Source organism: Aethalodelphis obliquidens, unplaced genomic scaffold, assembly GCF_003676395.1.
Source record: "Aethalodelphis obliquidens isolate GAN/ISIS:26980383/991018 unplaced genomic scaffold, ASM367639v1 scaffold62, whole genome shotgun sequence".
In the NCBI taxonomy this organism is placed as follows: domain Eukaryota; kingdom Metazoa; phylum Chordata; class Mammalia; order Artiodactyla; family Delphinidae; genus Aethalodelphis; species Aethalodelphis obliquidens.
This window is the reverse complement of record NW_020838006.1, coordinates 74,098-93,447: the sequence shown is the minus strand read 5'-3', so window position 1 is coordinate 93,447 and position 19,350 is coordinate 74,098. Positions and strand designations below refer to the sequence as shown.

Genomic DNA, 19,350 nt, shown 5'->3' with positions numbered 1-19,350 from the left:
ACCCCTCGTCCCCACCAGTGAATGGGCTTCCTAGTGTGTGGGAACGTTTTATCTTTCACAGCTCCCTCTCAGAGGCACAGGTCCCATCCCTATTCTTTTGTCTCTGTTTTTTCTTTTCTCTTTTGCCCTATCCAGGTATGTGGGGATTTTCTTGCCTTTGGGAAAGTCTGAGGTCTTCTGCCAGCGTTCAGTATGTGTCCTGTAGGAGTTGTTCCATGTGTACATGTATTTTTGATGTATTTGTGGGGAGGAAGGTGATCTCCACGTCTTATTCCTCTGCCATCTTGAAGGTCTTCTCATAGCAGAATTTCTTGCCTCAATGTGCTACATGTCTTTAAGAAACCCAAACATCTTTAGTTTCCCCTCATAAGAAGACAAAAGTAGATAAACTTAGACCTGTTTAGCAAGTAGTGTTCCAGTGTTTTATTTTATTTGAAATAACCTGGATGGTCAATAATTCCTATCATTTAATTTAATATAGTAAAACTAAATTTTCAAGTTGCCAAAATCAGGAGAGACTATTTTAGATAAACATTCCCAAAACGCAATTTTTTTAAGTTCAACTAAAGAAACCTCTTATCTCATGTACATTTAATTTATTTAAGATTTAATTATACCAAGTTCTTTTCCTTGCTGACAAATTTGACTCTCAGTATAATGAAAGTATTAGTCTTAATACTGATGACTCTAAAGACATGTCTATATTAATTAAATGAACAAACAAGCTTGTTTTTGCTCATTAAGGATTAGTCCTAGATCACATGACCCTGAAATTTATTTTGGCCAGTTTTCTTTATATTTAGAAATATTTAACTTGTAAGCATTTACTTTTCTTTAGGCCAATTAAATACAGCTCATCTACAAGTTACTTTTTATATAAAGACAGATGGAACCAGAGATCTCCTAGCCCCATTTTAAACTTAGTTATGAACCAGGTATTATAATATAAAATACACTGGTTTATAATGGTTGGAATAAGTTAAAAAAAATTTTTAACTTCTATTTCCCCTTCCCCCTCTCAGTCTCAGGAATTACAGGTGGTCTAGATAAGTGTTTCTGAGAGCCCTCATAGAACATTTACATCTCAAGGTGAGACTGATTTGGAGTCTTAAAGATCTATTTACCTGTCCCCAGGTGACTCAGCTGGAGTCTCAGATGACCCAGTTTGAGTTCTCGACAACTCAATGACAAGGACCCAAAGGTTCTGAGCTACTTGTGGGTCCTCAGATCTCCTGGGGAACCAAAACTGATTTCCTGAGCTTAGCCTAGAACCATATTTCTTAGGGGTTCTTGTCTCTGAGAGAGGCTTCCGGAGACCAATGGTGGGGAATGACAGGGAGGGGTGGACCTGAAAAAGACATATACACAGATCCAAGCTAACTGATCAAGATGAGAGACAGATTAACACTAAAGACATGCTCTTGGCCTCCTGATTATATCCTGAAGGTGAGAGTGCTTCAGGGATTGTGACTATGGATGATTTACATGTTCCTGGTTGCACGGACGCATGCTTCAGGTCAGCAGGGAAACTAGAGCCAGTCTGCCCTGATCCATGACCAACTTATACTTTCATGGGACTCTCCAAGTGGTGAGCACACTGATGGGTCTTCAGTGCTTGACCTGTGCCCACAATTGTGGCAGAGACTCACAAAAGCAGTTGGACAAACAAAACCACATAAAATCAAGATCCTTCCAAATTCACTGATGAAGACTTGAAACAAACCAATGACAGAAATTTAAACTAAAGACACAAGAAACAAAGAGGTGATCTTCCTGTGCGGTGGCCTCCAGAGGACTTTGTCCAGCCCAACTCCTCACTCACTTAGCCCTCTGCTAGAACAGAGTTTGTCCAGCTCCTCACTCACCTGGCATTTCTGGCCAGGCAAAGCCAGTGACCCTGTGTTGGGCATCCCCAGGACACTACCCTGACCCATGAAAGGTATCCCAATCAAGGATATTTGGGAGGGTTTGTCTTTCCAGATGAGTGCTCCCAGATCAGATGCTTGGCTGTTTTCAGATCTCAGACTTATTCCAGTAGGGCTCGTTGACTCAGGGGTCAAGGGCAAGGGCTAAATCACCCTGTTCTTTTGGCTGGCCACCTGTTGGCCTTGAGTCAGAGAGCCGTCTGGCTGGATTTGTTACCAAATTGGTCACCTGGAGCCACACCAGTGTCCTAGTTCAGGCCGAGGCCCCTAGCCCCCCAAGACCCCAGGGAGGTTCTTTGTGGCTCAGATTCGCACAACCAATAACAAAACCAGTGCTGAGACTGGAATAGCACAAGCTTTATTCAATGGCCAAAGAATGGCACAAATCAACTTCTTTGTCTCACAATCCCTTAGACTCTTCGAGCAACATGGGGGTGTCTCACAGTCCCTCAGACTCTGACCTGACCTCTAAGACTGGAGAAGAGAGGAATGTCTTGCAATTCCTTGGACTCTCAGAGCCAACCTGGCCAGACCAGATTAACTGTGCAGTTCTTGAGTCATTTCTTCTCTCCCGTTGAGATGGGGACAGAACCCTGAAGCTGACTTGTGGGATAAACACCTCTCACCTCTCCAAAGGGACTCTCCAGATCAAGAAGTCCAGAGCAGCTTCTGAGCCCATTCAGCAAGTTGAGGTGCATAGACCTGAAAAATCAGGCACCAAGAGGGATTCCCCTATGCCCTTCCCCTTAGATCCCCCAGCAACATAGACAAATTCACCCGGGTGAACTGCTGCAGCCCACTGCGTTGCCTCTTGGGAGCTGGAGCAACACAAAGGGGTTAGGTGAGAGGTCCCACCAGAGTCATCAAAATTTGTCACCTGCAAACTGTGTTCTCCTTTTAGTGGGTGTCAAGTCAAAAGACACAACCAAGACAAAGATCAGGAGAAGGAAGTATTTATTACTTGTAGCAAGTAAGGAGATCACTGGGGATCTTTCCCAAAGCCGTGTCTCCTCAACATTTAAGATAGTGGGGTCCATGAAGTATTGTGCAGCTGTGTGGCATGTCTGTAAGCCTCAGTCATAATGTTTATGAAGACAATGACTAACATCTTCTACAGAAGTGTCTGGAATGCAATGTCACGTACGGGGGCCACTGGCAACATGTGACTCGAGCCGTTGAACTGTAGCTAGTTTGACTGAGGAACTGAATTTTAAATTTCATTTAAATATTAATGTGTAGTTTGCATTGTATTTCTGTTGGACAGTGCTGGACTTGTCCAGAAGGCTAAGGGGCAGGGCTATGCACTTGCCCTTCCTGATGTATAGCCTTCATGCCAGGATGTGAGTTGCTCCTCAGCCCAGTGCTGAAGCTTCCGCCACACGCATATGGGCACTGCTGAGATTATGCCCCTCTTTGAAAATTTGAGAGAAGGGGGCATCCCTTTTCTTTATTTAAACGTGCCACCTTATTCCAGGTGTTGGGAGAATGTATTACCTATGCAAAGATGGCGAGTTTCATTTAATTTTCAAGGCTCTGGAAATATGGGCTGGGAATGAGACACAAAACATAAATAGAATCAAGAGAGGGCTGGTTTGATAGGGGATTAGAAGGATGGGAATGGATAGGGAAGGAACTCACAGTTGGATGCACAGATTTTGGTATTATTATAGTAATCGAGTGGTGGGTAGCTGAGTGCCAAATTTGTTATGCTTCATAACTTAGGTATGTGTTTCATGTATGTATCAAAACTTCTGTGATTAAAATGAAAGGGTTGGGGTAAGAAAATTATCAATCATGTTTATTTGTATTTGAGTCCCTATGTTCATTCCAACTCAATATACACACATGTGCCATATGTGAACATGTTTGATGTACTTTTGTTGCATTGTATTAAATTTAAGTATGGTTCTTATCATTTGTCAGGGCACAGATGTTTCTTATTTCATTTTAAAAACTATTAAGAAATTGACTTTAGATTACACTAGAAAAAACAAGCTTGAAGGTTATTTATGGCTGTCCTTAGTAGGGTCTAATGACCCTTCCACTAGGTGGAAGCCATGGAGACCAACTTGCAAAATGTTCAGGAAATCCAGAATTTTAGGGTAGGGCAAACAAGTAATGTTAATAGCACTGAGAACTTAAGGAAAAATATAGTCCTCTTAAATGCAAAAATCATCTCATTTCATAGGAAGAGTTATAGTTTCTTCTTTAAGACAGCAGGAGTAAAGCATGGAAAATACTACATAAAAATTTTTAAATGGTTTTGCTTTTTAATACAAAATAAGTATTTTGATTTTAAAAGTAACAAAATCATTCAAGGTACTGTACTAAGATTTAGGCTCGTAATTATTCTTAGAGCTTATAAACAACTGTGATAGGACAAGGTTCTTCCATTTGGTCATAGAATGTCAGTTCTGCTCTGGGTTCACATATGTCTATTTTCTCTCTTTATTAAACCCTTGAGGGCGTCTTGAGGAAAAATAAACCTATATTTTCCTATGTAAACCATAGCGGGGTATAAGCTTTCAGTAAATGTTAGTCAAATCCAAGTTGAATAACTCCTTCTAATTCTGTTTTCAGAGACTTCACTGGTGGAATAGGATCAAGACCAAGGCCAGGTAATTTAGTGTTGGCAGCAATAACATCATACACGCCTCCCTGAAATTCAGTGCAATTCATATTACAGTTTCATATATTTCCCCCTTTTATTTCTTCAGCTTTGCTGCCTCTTTACCTGCTTCTGAAAGTGCCACCCCTCATGCTCAGGGCCCAGGTTAAGGAGCTAGAGGCCGAGTTAGTGATGGGGTGGCAGTCCCATAGCCTTCCCGCTGTGATAACCTTAGTACAGTAACTAGTAACTTTAGTACAGTAACTTTAGTACAGTAACTTTAGTTACTTTAGTACAGTAACTTTAGTTAACTTTAGTTACAGGTAACTTTAGTACAGTCAGGTACTAAAGGTAACTTTAGTATAGTCAACCAGAGAATCTTATTTTATTTGTCCATCATTATTAGCTTGGCATGTTAACAGTATCAAAATGCTTTCTGTATTCACTTATTTGATGAAATATATAGGCTGTTTTACTAAAATTTGTATTTTTGCTTGGTAGGAATGTTAGCCAGTTGAATTTTGATGCTTATAGTGCATACCTACTAACAAAAAAAAGTAACCTTGTTTTACATACATATTTCTATAAGCTCTACACCGATATGATATGAGTAAGCATATCTTTTCTTCTATCTCTGTTACTCTGACACAGATAATTTTAGTTATTTGTATTTGATTAAAGCAGTGTTATATCACATTGTTTCTCTAATAATGTAAAAATTATGGATTCTTAAAACATAAAAGTTTATAGTAATTGTTTGAGAAAAAAGAGTATATTCCTTAATATTTCTAATTTCTATTAAAGAGGACCAAAGTTCAACAGTAATAGTAAAGTTTTTAACTAAACCTGGACAATTCAGGAAAAAAACTTAGTGACTGTGCTTTTAACATATGTGTATGACTCGAGTATAAAGTTCTATTTTACTACTTTGGTTAATTTGGAATTATTGCTTAATGTTATTTTCACTTTGGCTTCCTTAATTCACATTCTTTTGTAGAGTTAATAGGTATAGTGAACAAAGGAGATGTGAATTGATTTACTGTAATATTAGTCCATGTCTCCACATTTATTAAACTTGCTTTGGAAGAGTTATTGACAGTTTGGGGCCAATCTGTCACTATCAGCATAGATGCAAAAAACAGATAGCTTTGTTATTAACATATCTAAAGCTGTCATGCTGACCATGCTCTACTCCTGCTATTTTGGCATAAGGTAAGTTCATAACATAATCATGAAGTTAAAATAATTGTCATTGATTGGTTTTATAATAGTGATAGCAGAATACATACATATGTAATCAATTTGCAGTTCAGTTGTGATTCATAATAAGAATTATTTTTCCTAAAGGGTATGTTGAGTTAGCTAGTTTAAGACTTGACTTTATGTCAGCAAAATTGATCAAATCTCTGGATAGTTAAACAAACTATTTAGCACAGTTAACATGTAATATATTATATTTCTTAGACCTACAGTTTGTTATACTATCTACTTTTTAAAAATTTACTGATTCATATATTTTAAATTTAAAACAGAATGTACTATAGCATTTTAAGTGTTGTCAGTGAATGCTAAAGTTTACCTATAAATGAGTGATTAGTTTCAACTAATCTTGTAGAACACAGTAATGCATATGAGGAAATTTGGGTTACTACTTAAAAGTTATTCCACTTTCCAGTAAAACAAAAAATTTTTTTTCTTCATCTTAATGCAAAATGTTTTTTCTGCATATTATAAAAGTCATACTTTTTAAAATGTTGCAGGTAAAATTGGACTATTGGTTGCTTTATCAAATCATAAACAACTGGTACCAGCCCCATCCACTTAGATCACCTTCTCTGCAAATCAGTATTCTTTCCATTATGTATAACCAATAGCTATAGTCCTGTATTGCCTAAGTGCTCTGGAAAAAAATTGTCAGAGATGAGAGAATTTTGTCAAAACCTGGGTATGCTCCCAGGACTATATCTAGTATGTGAACATCATTTTCCATGTGCTATGGCAGAACAAAGGGTGAGAACTATTATTTTAGAGTGCTAAGTGACTGTATTAGAATATGATCTTGCCTATATTGTACTCCTAAAATGTGAACTTCTAGGTTCATATTGTGGTCATACAGCAGTATTTGATGTACCTCCAAACTCCTATAAAACAAATAACCATGAAGCTGTTTCAAGTTAACACTATTAAAAATCCTCTTGTTCTGTCTTTTGATACTAACTAGATTGTATAAATTATTTGATAAGATATTCTTTAGGTTAAATAACAGACTAGTTCTCTGACAACAGAGTTGAAAATTTAGGAATTTCTATACTGAATGGATGAAAATATTAACAGTAATTAACATGGAATCAATGAATGAATAAACACTTTTTACACATATTAATTATTTTAGCTCTATTTCCCTAACCTTTGTCACTTATAGATTACCATGGCACAAATTTGGCTCTATCTGAGTACCATCTATATTACTATTTTCCAAATATCGATTTCTTTAATTTGACTTACTTTCTCAACTTAAAGTTATCTAAAGGGAAGTTTATATTTTTGTTACAAATGGGAAACCAGAATAGCGTCACTTGCCATAATAGGTGACAATTATAAAAAATAAATGCAAATCTAAGCAAAACAATATTATTAAATTCTAGTAGATACTGTTATCTGCTTATCCTGAGATCTGTTTTCTTTGTCATGAAGGAACATTAGCTCATATCTCAAAGATGGTGATGACATACTTGTTCCATACTGAAACTTAACCCTTGATATAATCAGTAGAAAGAAAAGAAAACTGGAAAAGGAATACCTTTTATACCTGATCTACTTACTGTGTAACGTTATGCTTTTAAGTGCCTCTAGCTGCAGGAAACTCAGTTATGTCCAAAAGTTCTCGGGGTGAATAATTTTTTAAATTGAAGTATAGTTGGTTTACAATATTATATTAGCTTCAGGTGTACAACATTGATTCTCTATTTTCATAGATTATACTCCACTTAAAGTTATAAAATATTGGCTCTATTTCCTGTGCTGTACATTACATCCTTGTATCTTATTTATTTTATATGTAATAGTTTGTACCTCTTAAACCCCTTCCCCTAATTTGCACCTCCCCCTCTCCCCGCTGGTAACCACTAGTTTATTCTCTGTATCTGTAAGTCTATTTCTGTTTTGTTCTATTCATTTGTATGCTTTATTTTTTAGATTCCACATGTAACTGAAAAATACACTGTATTTGTCCTTCTCTGTATGACTTATTTCATTAAGCATAATATTCTCTAGGTCCATCCACATTGCTGAAAAGGTCAGAATTTCATTCATTTTTATGACTGAGTAATATGCCATTGTATATATACACCACATCTTCTTTATCCATTCATCTGTTAGTGGGCAGTTGAGTTGCTTTCACATCTTGGCAATTGTAAATAATGCTATAATGAAATTGGGATGCATACATCTTTTTGAATCAGTGTTTTTGTTTTCTTCAGATATATAATCAGAAGTGGGATTGCTGGATCATATGTTAGTTCTATTTTTAATTTTTTGTGGAAACTCCATGCTGTTTCCCATAGTGGCTGAACCAATTTACACTCCCACCACCAGTGTGCTAGGGTATTTATGTGTTGTCTTTTTGATGATAGCCATTCTGACAGTTGTGAGATGATCTCTCATGGTGGTTTTGATTTGCATTTCCCTGATTAGCAAGGTTGAGCATATTTTCATGTGCCTGTTGGCCAGCTGTGTGTCTTCTATGGAGAAATGTCTATTCAGGTGCTCTGTCTATTTTTAATTTTTTTATATTGAATTTTATGTGTTCTTTATTTATTTTGGATAGTCACCCCTTACCAGACATATCATTTGCATATATCTTCTCCCATTCAGTAGTCTGTTTTTTCCTTTTGTCTATTGTTTGATTCACTGTGCAAAAGCTTTTAACTTTCATTAGGTCTGATTTGTTTATTTTTGCATTTGTTTGCCTTGTCTGAGTAGACATATTTAAAAAATATTGCTAAGACCTATGTCAAAGTGTGTACTGCCTATGTTTTCTTCTAGTTTTATGGTTTCTAGTCTTACATTTAAGTCTTTAATCTCCATTTTGAGTTTATTTTTGTATATGTTATGAGGAAATGTTCTAAGCTCATTGTTTTACATGTAGCTATCCAGTTTTCCCAGCATCATTTGTTGAAGAGATTGTCTTTTCCCCATTATATGTTCTTGCCTCCTTTGTCATAGATTAGGTGACCACATGTGTGTGGGTTTATTTCTGGGCTCTCTACTCAGCTATGTGTCTGTTCTTGTGCCAGTACCATACTGTTTCTGACTACCGTAGCTTTGTAGTATAGTCTGAAGTCAGGGAGCATGATACCTTCAGCTTCATTCTTTTTTCTCAATATTGTTTTGGCTCTTCAGGATCTTTTGTGGTTCTATATATTTTAAAATTATTTGTTCTAGTTCCATGAAAAATGTCATTGGTATTTGATAGGTATTGCATTAAATCTATACATTGCATTGGGTAGTATGGACATTTTAACAATATTATTTCTTCCAATCCATGAGTGCAGGATACTTTTCCATTTTTTTGTATCATCTTCAGTTTCTTTCATCAATGTCTTCTAGCTTTTTGATTATAGGTCTTTCAATTTCTTGGTTAAATTTATTCTATTTTATTCTTTTTGGTGTGATTATAAATGAGGTTGTTTTCTTAATTTCTCTTTATGATAGTTCATTGTTAGTGTACAGAAAGCAACAGATTTCTGTATATTAATTTTGTGTCAGTTCTGTAAAAATAATTTATTGGTTCTGTTGTCTATAGGGTCAAATTAATCAAACAATTGGATATTTTGAATTGGAAAAATGTCTAGGGTCTTTTATGTATATAAAAGAAATAGTCCTTCCCTGTTGAGATAGGGGAAATGATGTTGTATATTTGTGAAAATTAAATCATACCAAAACATATGATGAGAAATTTATTCTTTGTCAAGTTAATAGGGTACATTTTAATGTTATGGATGCTATTTGTGTAGGTCAAATGTAAATTTTGGGGAGTGTCAGTCAAACCCAAATTTAAAATGCAAATGTAATGTCAACTAAGACTATGGCCAACTTTGACTGGATTAACACTGATGTTTCTCCCTCCTTTGCTGGGTTTTTCATTTTTCAGCAGCTAACACCCAGGCACTGAACTAATAGATGGGAGTTATTATGCTCTGCATTTTGAATAGAAATTTTCTCTTCATGATTTCCAGGCTCTTAATTATCATACTAGATGACTGAGAATCTATTTTTATACTTGTCTTTTGTTCATAAAGATTACATCTATGTAAAGTAGTCAATGTTTCATCCAAATATTCCAGAGAGCACAGCTATATTCTAGTTGTCCTTATTATGAGCAACTTTCAGTAGCTTGCTTTCAAGTTAGTTATTAACATAGAATACTTAATACTAGATATCACAATTGCCAAGGTGATTTTTTGTAAATGCCTTCTCTAATTTTATTGTATAGCAATTCTTTTAGCATGTGAAATGTGCTTACCAGACTTTAATCAAAACTCTTATAATACTAGTCTACACTATGCAATTTGACATGCAATTATATATTTTTCTATATTGTTTGTTGGGATTTGGGTATGTTAGTTATATTTTGCAACCATATTATAAGCATCTTTAGTAAAGTTTGCATATATCTTGAGTATTTCCTCTGAGATCAGCCCCCTGAAAACTATTTATTTTGTAACTGATGCAGACCTACCACTGTTTAAACCCTTGTTTATTCTTGCTATTGAGAGCAACTGAATAAGTAATCTTGTGATTACTTAAAGACTAGGGGGAAAATGATATTTTAATGTTAGACTTCAGATTGGGGAAGAGGTGGGAGATAACACATTTTCTCTATCAGTGATGAATTGCGTCCTAGTTCTTCATGCCAGGCAGGCACTGGGGGAGTGTGGACCAGTTGTAGATTTTTACATATTCTTCGGAGGACAATGTCTTTTCAAAAAGGTACTCAATCTCACAAATTTATTGATGGTTCCAATCCAAGCCTAAGTGCAGACTGCAAATTAGCTGTTAACGCAGCCCACAACACTACCCCGGGGGTTTCTGCACTGGGAAAAGGCTAAATGAAAGGAGGAGAAGAAAGCTACACCACCCTCTGGTAGGAGTAAAGGGAGGTCTATGTGGCTTGGGTGATGATTGTAGCTTAGTGTACAAATAATTGAGTCAATGTAGAAAAGCAGGGCTTTCAAATTCCAAATTGCCATTATTAATGATTACTGAGATTCAAAAAGTGGTTTCAGGACTTCCTTGGTGCTGCAGTGGTTAAGAATCCACCTGCCAATGCAGGGGACATGGGTTCAAACCCTAGTCCAGGAAGATCCCACATGCTGCAGAGCAACTAAGCCCATTGACCACAACTACTGAGCCTTGCTCTAGACCCTGTGAGCCACAACTATTGAGCCTGTGCTCTAGAGCCCATGAGCCACAACTACTGAGCCTGCGTGCTGCAACTACTGAAGCCTGTGTACCTAGATCCCATGCTCCACAACAAGAGAAGCCACTGCAGTGAGAAGCCCGCCCACTGCAACAAAGAGTAGCCCCCGTTCGCCACAACCAGAGAAAGCCTGTGCGCAGCAGCTAAGACCCAACACAGCCAAAAATAATAATATTTATTTATTTATTTATTATTTTAAAAAAGTTGTTTCAGAGTGCTTACAACTACCCTTTGAATTGTTGTCATACAGTAATTTGAGTATTGCAGATGGTGACTGGTGAGTAAATAGTAATGAGAAACAGGCAAGAGGCCTCTTCTGGTTGGACCACCTTCCTGCCCTCCAATACAGCTGAGATCTCATTCATTGTTAATTGACATTCCTCACTGTGGATTCCATAGATTATTTGGGATGTTTTAGATGACATGTTAATTAAAATTTTTAAACTTATTTATTTATAAGTTTCTTATTTATCTATAAGAAGCTACTTATTGTTTCTTACCACATTGGAGTCAAAAAGCACAATTTTTTAAAATTTATTTATTTTTTATTTATTTTTGGCTGTGTTCAGTCTTTGTTGCTGTGCATGGGCTATCTCTAGTTGCAGCAAGTGGGAGCTACTCTTCATTGCAGCGCACAGGCTTCTCATTGTGGTGGCTTCTGTTGCTGTGGAACACAGGCTCTAGGCACGTGGGCTTCAGTAGTTGTGACATGTGGGCTCAGTAGTTGTGGCTCACGGGCTCTAGAGCACAGGCTCAGTAGCTGTGGCACAAGGACTTAGTTGCTCCATGGCATATGGGATCTTCCCAGACCAGGGCTCGAACCTGTGTCCCCTGCATTGGCAGGCAGATTCTCAACCACCATGCCATGAGGGAAGCCAAAAAGCACAATTCTTAAAGTTATTTTTTAGCAATAATCCTAGTTTTATTTAAATTCCCTTAATGATGGGACCAGATGGAGGACAGAAGAGCCTGTTCAAGACCATTTGGAGACAGGGATTTTTATAGTTGTATAAGTATATTTTTATAGTTGTGGAAGTATATATAGTATATATATATATATATATATATATAGTAAAATAAGTATATATATAGTAAAGAAAAGCTGAAGCAACATTACTAAATTAAGCATAAGATTGGCAAATTTTCTGTGGGGCAATAAAGGCATATCATTTTTGTGATTAACATCTTGATTGGCCTATAAAGTCATACCAACATGTCAATTTCTATAGGTTAACCACTAACTCTACAGGACTGTAACTGCCTTCACCTTTATCGGTGTGGATTAAGAGTATTAGATTAGAATCAAGTAAAGCTATTAGAAAATGTCGTAACATGATATCAGAGAATCAAGCAATGATTATTTTGTCTGTTTTCCATGATTGAGATAAATTTTTCTTGTCCAGGTAATTGAATGAGAAGAGGGTTCCTATCTTTTCTTTCTGTTCCTTTTAGTTTGATTGGTTAGCTTTTGCATACATAGTGCTGAACACAGTGTATTTTCACAGCACAATATTTTCTTCTTGAGAATTCTGAGCTTCAATAGAGTTGACTTTCAGAGAAAAAAAGGTTCCCTCTAGTAGGAATAAAGGGGGCCAATATGACTTGGTTAGTGATTGTAGCATAGTAGAAGAACAACTAAGTCAATGGATAAGGGCCAAGCTATATGGACTAGGCCAAATGCATGTTATTTTTAGGCCACAAATTCAGGGGAAAAAAAGTCTAACTTTCTATATTTTCCCAAAACTGAACTTAATTTTTATATTAAGCCCCTATTCCACATCTCAGAAAACATAATCAATTAGCCTAAATGCAAATTTCAATGTGTTGGTGATTTCTTTATCATATCAGGCTTAAAGTCAGACAAACAGAATTGCAGTCCTCTTTCTTCTTCTTCTTCCCTGAGTGGTATTTTTGTTCCAAGGATTCAGTTGGCATCATTGTACTGAGGCTTTGAGACTGCCTGTGCTGGTATCTGCTCTGAGTACTGGGTCGGGGTCACCCTTCCACGTTGCTGTCCTGAGAAGTGGGCACAACCCTCCCTGACTTCCAGCTCCCAGTACACGTTCCCATTTCTGTCTGTGTCCCCTTGACATGAAGGCAGGACTTCTGTGGGGCAAGCTCTTTGCTCTGTCAGCTCACCTTCTCAGGGGTCTGGGAAGGTTAGCCTACTCTTCCACACTCTCTGGGTTTGGAGACTTGGGGGCTGAGCCTCTGACACCCTAGGAAGCTGTCTCTCCTGCCCCATTCCATCCCAGGTCATATGGTGCAGGGAACATCTGCATGGCTAGGACCTCTCAGAGCTCGCTGTGGGAACTGTGCCCCCAGCCTTTCCACTCTTGAATCCCCAAATGTAGAGACTTCTATCAAACATCTCTGCCCTCCTCACTGCCCCCACCAAAGACTTTGCCCAAGTGAGCTGGAATTTGAATCTCTTCTGAGACCTTCTTTCCTTCTCATATGTCTTTGTCCTTCCTCCTCAAAGAAGTTTTATCTTATCCAGGAGGGGCAGGAAGAAGAGTTTGTTCAGCTACAGGTCCTGTGAATCTCTCTGCCTTTTGCTTAGACTAATGCTTTTAAAGTCCAGGAACGTATCCTCTCTGTTCCCTGGTTCCTCTCTACCTCCCCATCTTGGGGCAGTGCTTGCCTCACTCTGCTTCTTGATAACAGGAGGTTCATGAGGTCAAAAGTAAGTGTGGGAAATAATACAACAGTGAATTCTTCACACAGCATCTTGCCATGTGTATTATGTAGTCATTTTAAGGGGATTGGCAACTTTAAATATCCTGAGATTATATATTTTGAAAAAAATAAAGACAGAGAGAATTTGGAATAGGATGAAACTCTAATCCTCACACACACACAAATTAAGCCTGAACAAGATGTGAGATGCATTATGTAAAGGTGATTCAGCCAGCATTCAAGAGTGAAGGACCTCAAAGCAGCCTTGCTTCTTTGGCATTTAAACAGCTTGTTTCTGAAGCTGGAATGAAAGGGAGTGGAAGGAAACTGGTCACTCGGGGTGAAAGGTGCTGAGGCTTTATTGCAGCTTCCTGTCATCTTGTCGGAAGTTCTACCAGGGGCTGGACCGTGGGGGGACTAGACCCAGAACCTTGAGTCTCTTCCTAATAATTTCTACCTGATTGTGGAACCATCTATTGGTCTGTGTTGGGAAAGATTCCATGCCCACACCTCCTGGTCATCATCTTCTCTCTCACTTCCCTCTCTCCCACGGAGGGAGTCATTTAACAACTCAGGTCCAAGCTTCGGCCTCTCCTCGGCTCCTGCTCCCCACAGACAGTCACCATGTGCTGCTCCATGCCGGGCCTGACTTAGGCCCTAGGCCTCTTCTCATGAGATCACCTTTCCTGAAATCACCATCTGCTGTGGTCCCTGGCTCCCTCTGCAGATGTACCCAGTACTATACCTTTTCATGGTACTGCACACAGGGAAAACTGAACACTCTGCCGTTCTCCAGATGTGGCACTCACTTAGCTGACTCCTGTCCTTTGCTGAAACTGTTTTTCTACTCAGAAGCTGCCACTCAAATATACCCTCCCTCACACCAAATCCATGTCCTGTGTCTACTGAAAGCCTATTCATTCTTCATGGTCTTCTCAGATGAAATGTTTGCATCAGTTCTCTGTCCTTCAACCGTGACCCTCTAAATGGACCTCCCATGAACCCCTTGTGAATACAACATTCTTTGTCTAATTTTGCTGCCTTCTATGCACTGGGCACAGAGGTTCATTGCTGAGAATTTGCAGATTTAAGCTACAATTCAGTTACTTTATTTCCTTTTCACAAAAGTAGAGGAAAGAGACCAGAGCAAATCTGTTCACTGTACTTAAATTTAAAAGGTTGTCTTTCAACAGGGCAGTTGGTCCCATATGGAGAAGCCATGTATGTTTTAGCCCCCTTTATAAAAGGAAACTATTTTTTTAACTTTTTCAGGGAGCTCCTGCTCAATACTTTCTCTTCTCCAGTTGTTCAAAAATTCCTGATTCTTAGCAGAAAGAATTCAGAAAAATAGTAGGTTGATACTATATCATGGTCAATTGGGGGAACATGAATAATCCATCTTTTGTTCAATTTGTAGTAATTAACAGTTTCAGAGTTTGTGTTATGAATTGTGGTTTCAATAGACTGGATATATGATGTAAATCAAGTCTCAAAGAACGAGTAATGGGCAACTAACTTGGCTATTGTAATGTGCCATGAGATAATAAAGCAGATATAGTACACTGCACAGGCTACAAAGACATAATGCTTCCAGTTTATTACTTGTACATGCTTTCCAAAAATATTTGATCCATTAAATGTTCAAAGGTATAGTCAGAACATGTTAAAAGTAGCAACTCCTTTTAAGAAAAAAGTGGTATTTCAGGTGTGGGAAGGAGCATCTATATTATGTTATATTGTCCATAATTTCATGGTCTCCCAGTGACAAGTTAGGAGACTAAGTCAGTGTAGAGTTTAGGGCCCACCTTGTTGCATGTCCCAGTTCTTCAGTCTTGGTTACAATCTCGTTAATTTCAGTCATCTATAAAATGGGGATAGAAACAACTACCATTCAGAATAGTTGTGAGGATCACATGAGACTAAATGTGTAAAACCCTTGCCAACACCTCCTCCAGGTCCTCCTACCCACCACCACAGAGGGGAAATGTAGCTGTTTAATGTCATGCTAACTACACAGTAAGCTAGCAAATATAATTTTTTTTACACCCTAAGTAAATTGCCTCTTATAATGAATTTTGTAGTTTCCTTCTAAGTTTTAAAACACTAATTAAGTTCACTATTTTAATAAAAACCATAAAATGAATATAAAGTATTCCAATGTAAACTTTGATTTTATTTAAATTTTAATGAGACCAAATGCTTTCTATCTTTCACAGTAGGAACCATATAGATATGAATCATGGGCATACTATATATGACTGACGTTGGAATATGATCAGCTTCTATGATGGCTTTTTTTTTTTTTTTTTTTTTGCCATGCTCCCCAACTTGCAGGATCTTAGTTTTCCAACCAAGGATCCAACCCAGGCCCTTGGCAGTGAGAGCATAGATTCCTAACCACTTGTCCACCCTTTAAATTGAAAAGAAGTAACAAATTAGGTGAAAATACTTTTAACATGTAAAATACAATAAAAGAATTAGTAGTCAGACAATGTAAAGAGCACTTACAAATCAATAAGAAAAAAATGCTTGGGACACAAACAGAAAATCACCAAAGAAGTACAATAACCTCGTCAGCATTCAGATAAACAAAAAATAAAACAAAATCAGCTTGGCAAAATTGAAAAGTTTGATTATAATGTTGATCACGATATAGAAAAATGGATTCTCTTCTGATCAGAGTGCAAATTGATTCAGCCACTTTAAAATGTATTTGTTAAAATAGGAAATATGTGTATCAAAGGGCCCAGCTATTTAATTTCTCCTTATTTACCCTAAAGACCTCTTGTACTATGCACAGTGAGGCACGCACATATATACCCACTGCAGCATCATTTATAATCATGAGAAATTGAAAAAAAAACTAAGTTCCCATCAAGACGGAAGTGACTAAGAAACTATAATGCATGCAGGACATGTAGTACTGTTCAATAGTGGTCATAAAGAATAAGCTATAACTGGGTGTGTTGATAAAAAAGAATCTCCATGACAGACTGAGAATAAACATTGTAAAACAGTCTTATAATGTGTCACCATTTATTTAAAAAGAGGGAAATAAAGCATGAGATAATACTATAGATTTTCTACAATAGTAGCTTTCAAAGTCTTTTTGGAAGTAAGTCTTTTTGGAAATGACACTTAGTAAGACACACATTTTATATCTCAACTGGGTGGATCCTTACTACATACAATGCACTTTGAAATTTTTATATCCTATTCTATTTCATTTCATGCCATTCCATTCCATTTTTCAAAATGCTGGTCATGACTCATTAAACAGATTTAGGACTCAACTGCAGTTTGAAAAATATTGTTCTGAAGATACACACTGAAGTACGTAAATAGAAAAGTAACTGGAAGGCAACACACCAAGCTGATATCAGAGGTTTCTTCTGGGGAGGTGGCTGATGGGTGGTGGTTCCAGGGACCCTCGAAGTCTCTTCTGTGATACTTAGGTTGTTTTACATTTCTTTGCTTGTTTTACGATGGGCATGTGTAATTACACATTTTAGGATTTATTTTTTAACGAGTAAGCAACCAAAACTATTTTCAAAACTCAAGGACTTACCTTATGGTCAAAGGTCTTAAGGAAAATAATTTTAAGCAATTTTGTATATTGAGTAATTCAGAAGGCACACATTCTAGCTAACTATCTCTGTTTTTATATCTAGCCACAGATGAATACATTCTTGTGGCAAGGTAGACATCCCACTCAAAATGTCATCACAAATCTAAGAACTCTCTGCCATGCTGTGAGATTTTAACTCATTACCTATGAATGAAAGTCCATATACCAAAAACATAAAGTAATCAACATAAGTGTGATCAAAAGCCATCCAGTTTCAGAAAATACAAAGTTAGTCTTCCTATAGCAACATCAACTTGGCCACATTAGTTTTGGATATCAGTCTAGACAAACAAATAATTACATTTTAAGAATTATTTCTGCAAAGAAGCACCACTGTAGAAAATATGACATATATACTATTGGCCATCTCTTCAGGCTGGAGCAGATACTTCCAGCTCTCTGTTTTCTATTTCAGAGCTACCTTAATTCTTTCTGATTTACCTTCACATTTTTACCCTAAGGGTAATTTACTAAACCTCATCTTAATGGCAAGTAATTGTTGCTTAAAAGGAGTTAGACACAGTTCCTAGAGGAGGTAGATCCTTTAAATTGCAAACATTTAAACAGGGTATTAAATGAAGATGAACTAGAGCTAGATGATTTCTTGTGTGAATTTCTTAACAAACTCAGTAAAGATACCCATAAGGAAAATAATATTTCTTTCAATGTTATATTTATTTTCTTTTTTGTGGTTTGTGTCCTAAACATACATTTTGGTATGCTAATAATAAAACAAGTTGGATCTTTTAATGGCCACATTAAATTTTCTCTATAAATGTTTTGAAAACAAGTTTTTATGGTAAAATATGCAAACTTTCTCAGAAAGCATTTATATAAGAATCATTTTTCAAAATCTTAGCTGTTGCTAAAGCAATTATTGTATTCACATTTAATTTCATGTGCTCAAAATTGTCTGGAGGTAAGAAAAGAAGGACTTTGGAAATTTTCTTTAAAAGAGAAATTGGCAAGAAAAACGTTATTTCAGAAAGTATGCTACATGTTATTGGGAGGAAGGGAAAGAGCAGGAATGTGGGAGAGAGAATAATATACATCCACATATCTGAAGTCTCTCTTCTATTTTCTCTAGTGTGGATCTGAGGGTGAGAAGAGGCAGAGGGGACCTTGTGGCTAATACAGGGGTCAAGGCCATTCCTTTAAATAGCTTTACATTCCTCAAAGTTAAGAATGGGCCACTTGTGGCTATGACATGTGAATCTGGGAAAGCAGCTTATATGCAGTTTGATACCAAGCTAGCCTAGAACTGTGAAAGTGATGTGGCTCTGTGATGAGAATTCAGGATAAATTATAGATGTGTCTTATTTAGACCTGAAGAGAAATCTCAGTGAAAATTATAATTTGTAATAATCAAGGGTTGGGAAGTAACATAATTTTCAAACCCTTAATTATTACAAATTATGTTTTTTTTGTTTGCTCTTTAAGATTGCCTATTCACTATTTGCATTTTAGTAGTTTTAATAAAACTAGTTTTATTTGCTACTGAGGGCAAATGAATTTAAAATTTTTAAGTGTGATAATCTCTTAACTGCACATATCTGAAGCCCAACTTTTCAATGGCCACAGTATCCAAGACACCACTGACACCTTGTGGCAGCCTGGTGTAATTGCAGGCAAAATTTCCAAGTGATAAACAGTCTTTAAGATGTTACAAATGATAACATTATTATGTTACTTAGAGGTCTAAGAAGTAGAAGGAAAGAATTGTGCATCCCATATCATAAAATATTGAAGTGTAACAAGGTCTCTACATATTTTCTAATTGGTAGGATGAGAGTATTTTTTTTAGAATTTTACCCCATTTTCCACTTAATACCACTTGTGAAGGGGGAAAGGGTCTTGATTAACTGCAGAATTTTTCATCCACAGCATCTGCAGGAATTGCTGTGTCCCAGAGGAAAGTACGTCAGATCAGTGATCCTATTCAGCAGATCTTAATCCAGCTGCACAAAATCATCTACATCACTCAGGTCAGTGTGCTAGCTTTTTATTTCCTTTTTATCTTAAGTACAAG

General features: G+C 37.0%; 1 long non-coding RNA gene across 1 annotated transcript in view; it reads left to right on the top strand.

The window, feature by feature from the left end:
* The first annotated feature begins 4,503 nt into the window (after positions 1-4,503).
* LOC113610237 (uncharacterized) overlaps positions 4,504-19,350 on the top strand; it is a 35,725-nt gene continuing 20,878 nt past the window's right edge. Inside the window, exons 1-2 of the long non-coding RNA XR_003429010.1 lie at positions 4,504-4,543; positions 19,206-19,306. This is a non-coding gene — a long non-coding RNA (uncharacterized LOC113610237). The remainder of the gene's footprint in view (positions 4,544-19,205; positions 19,307-19,350) is intronic.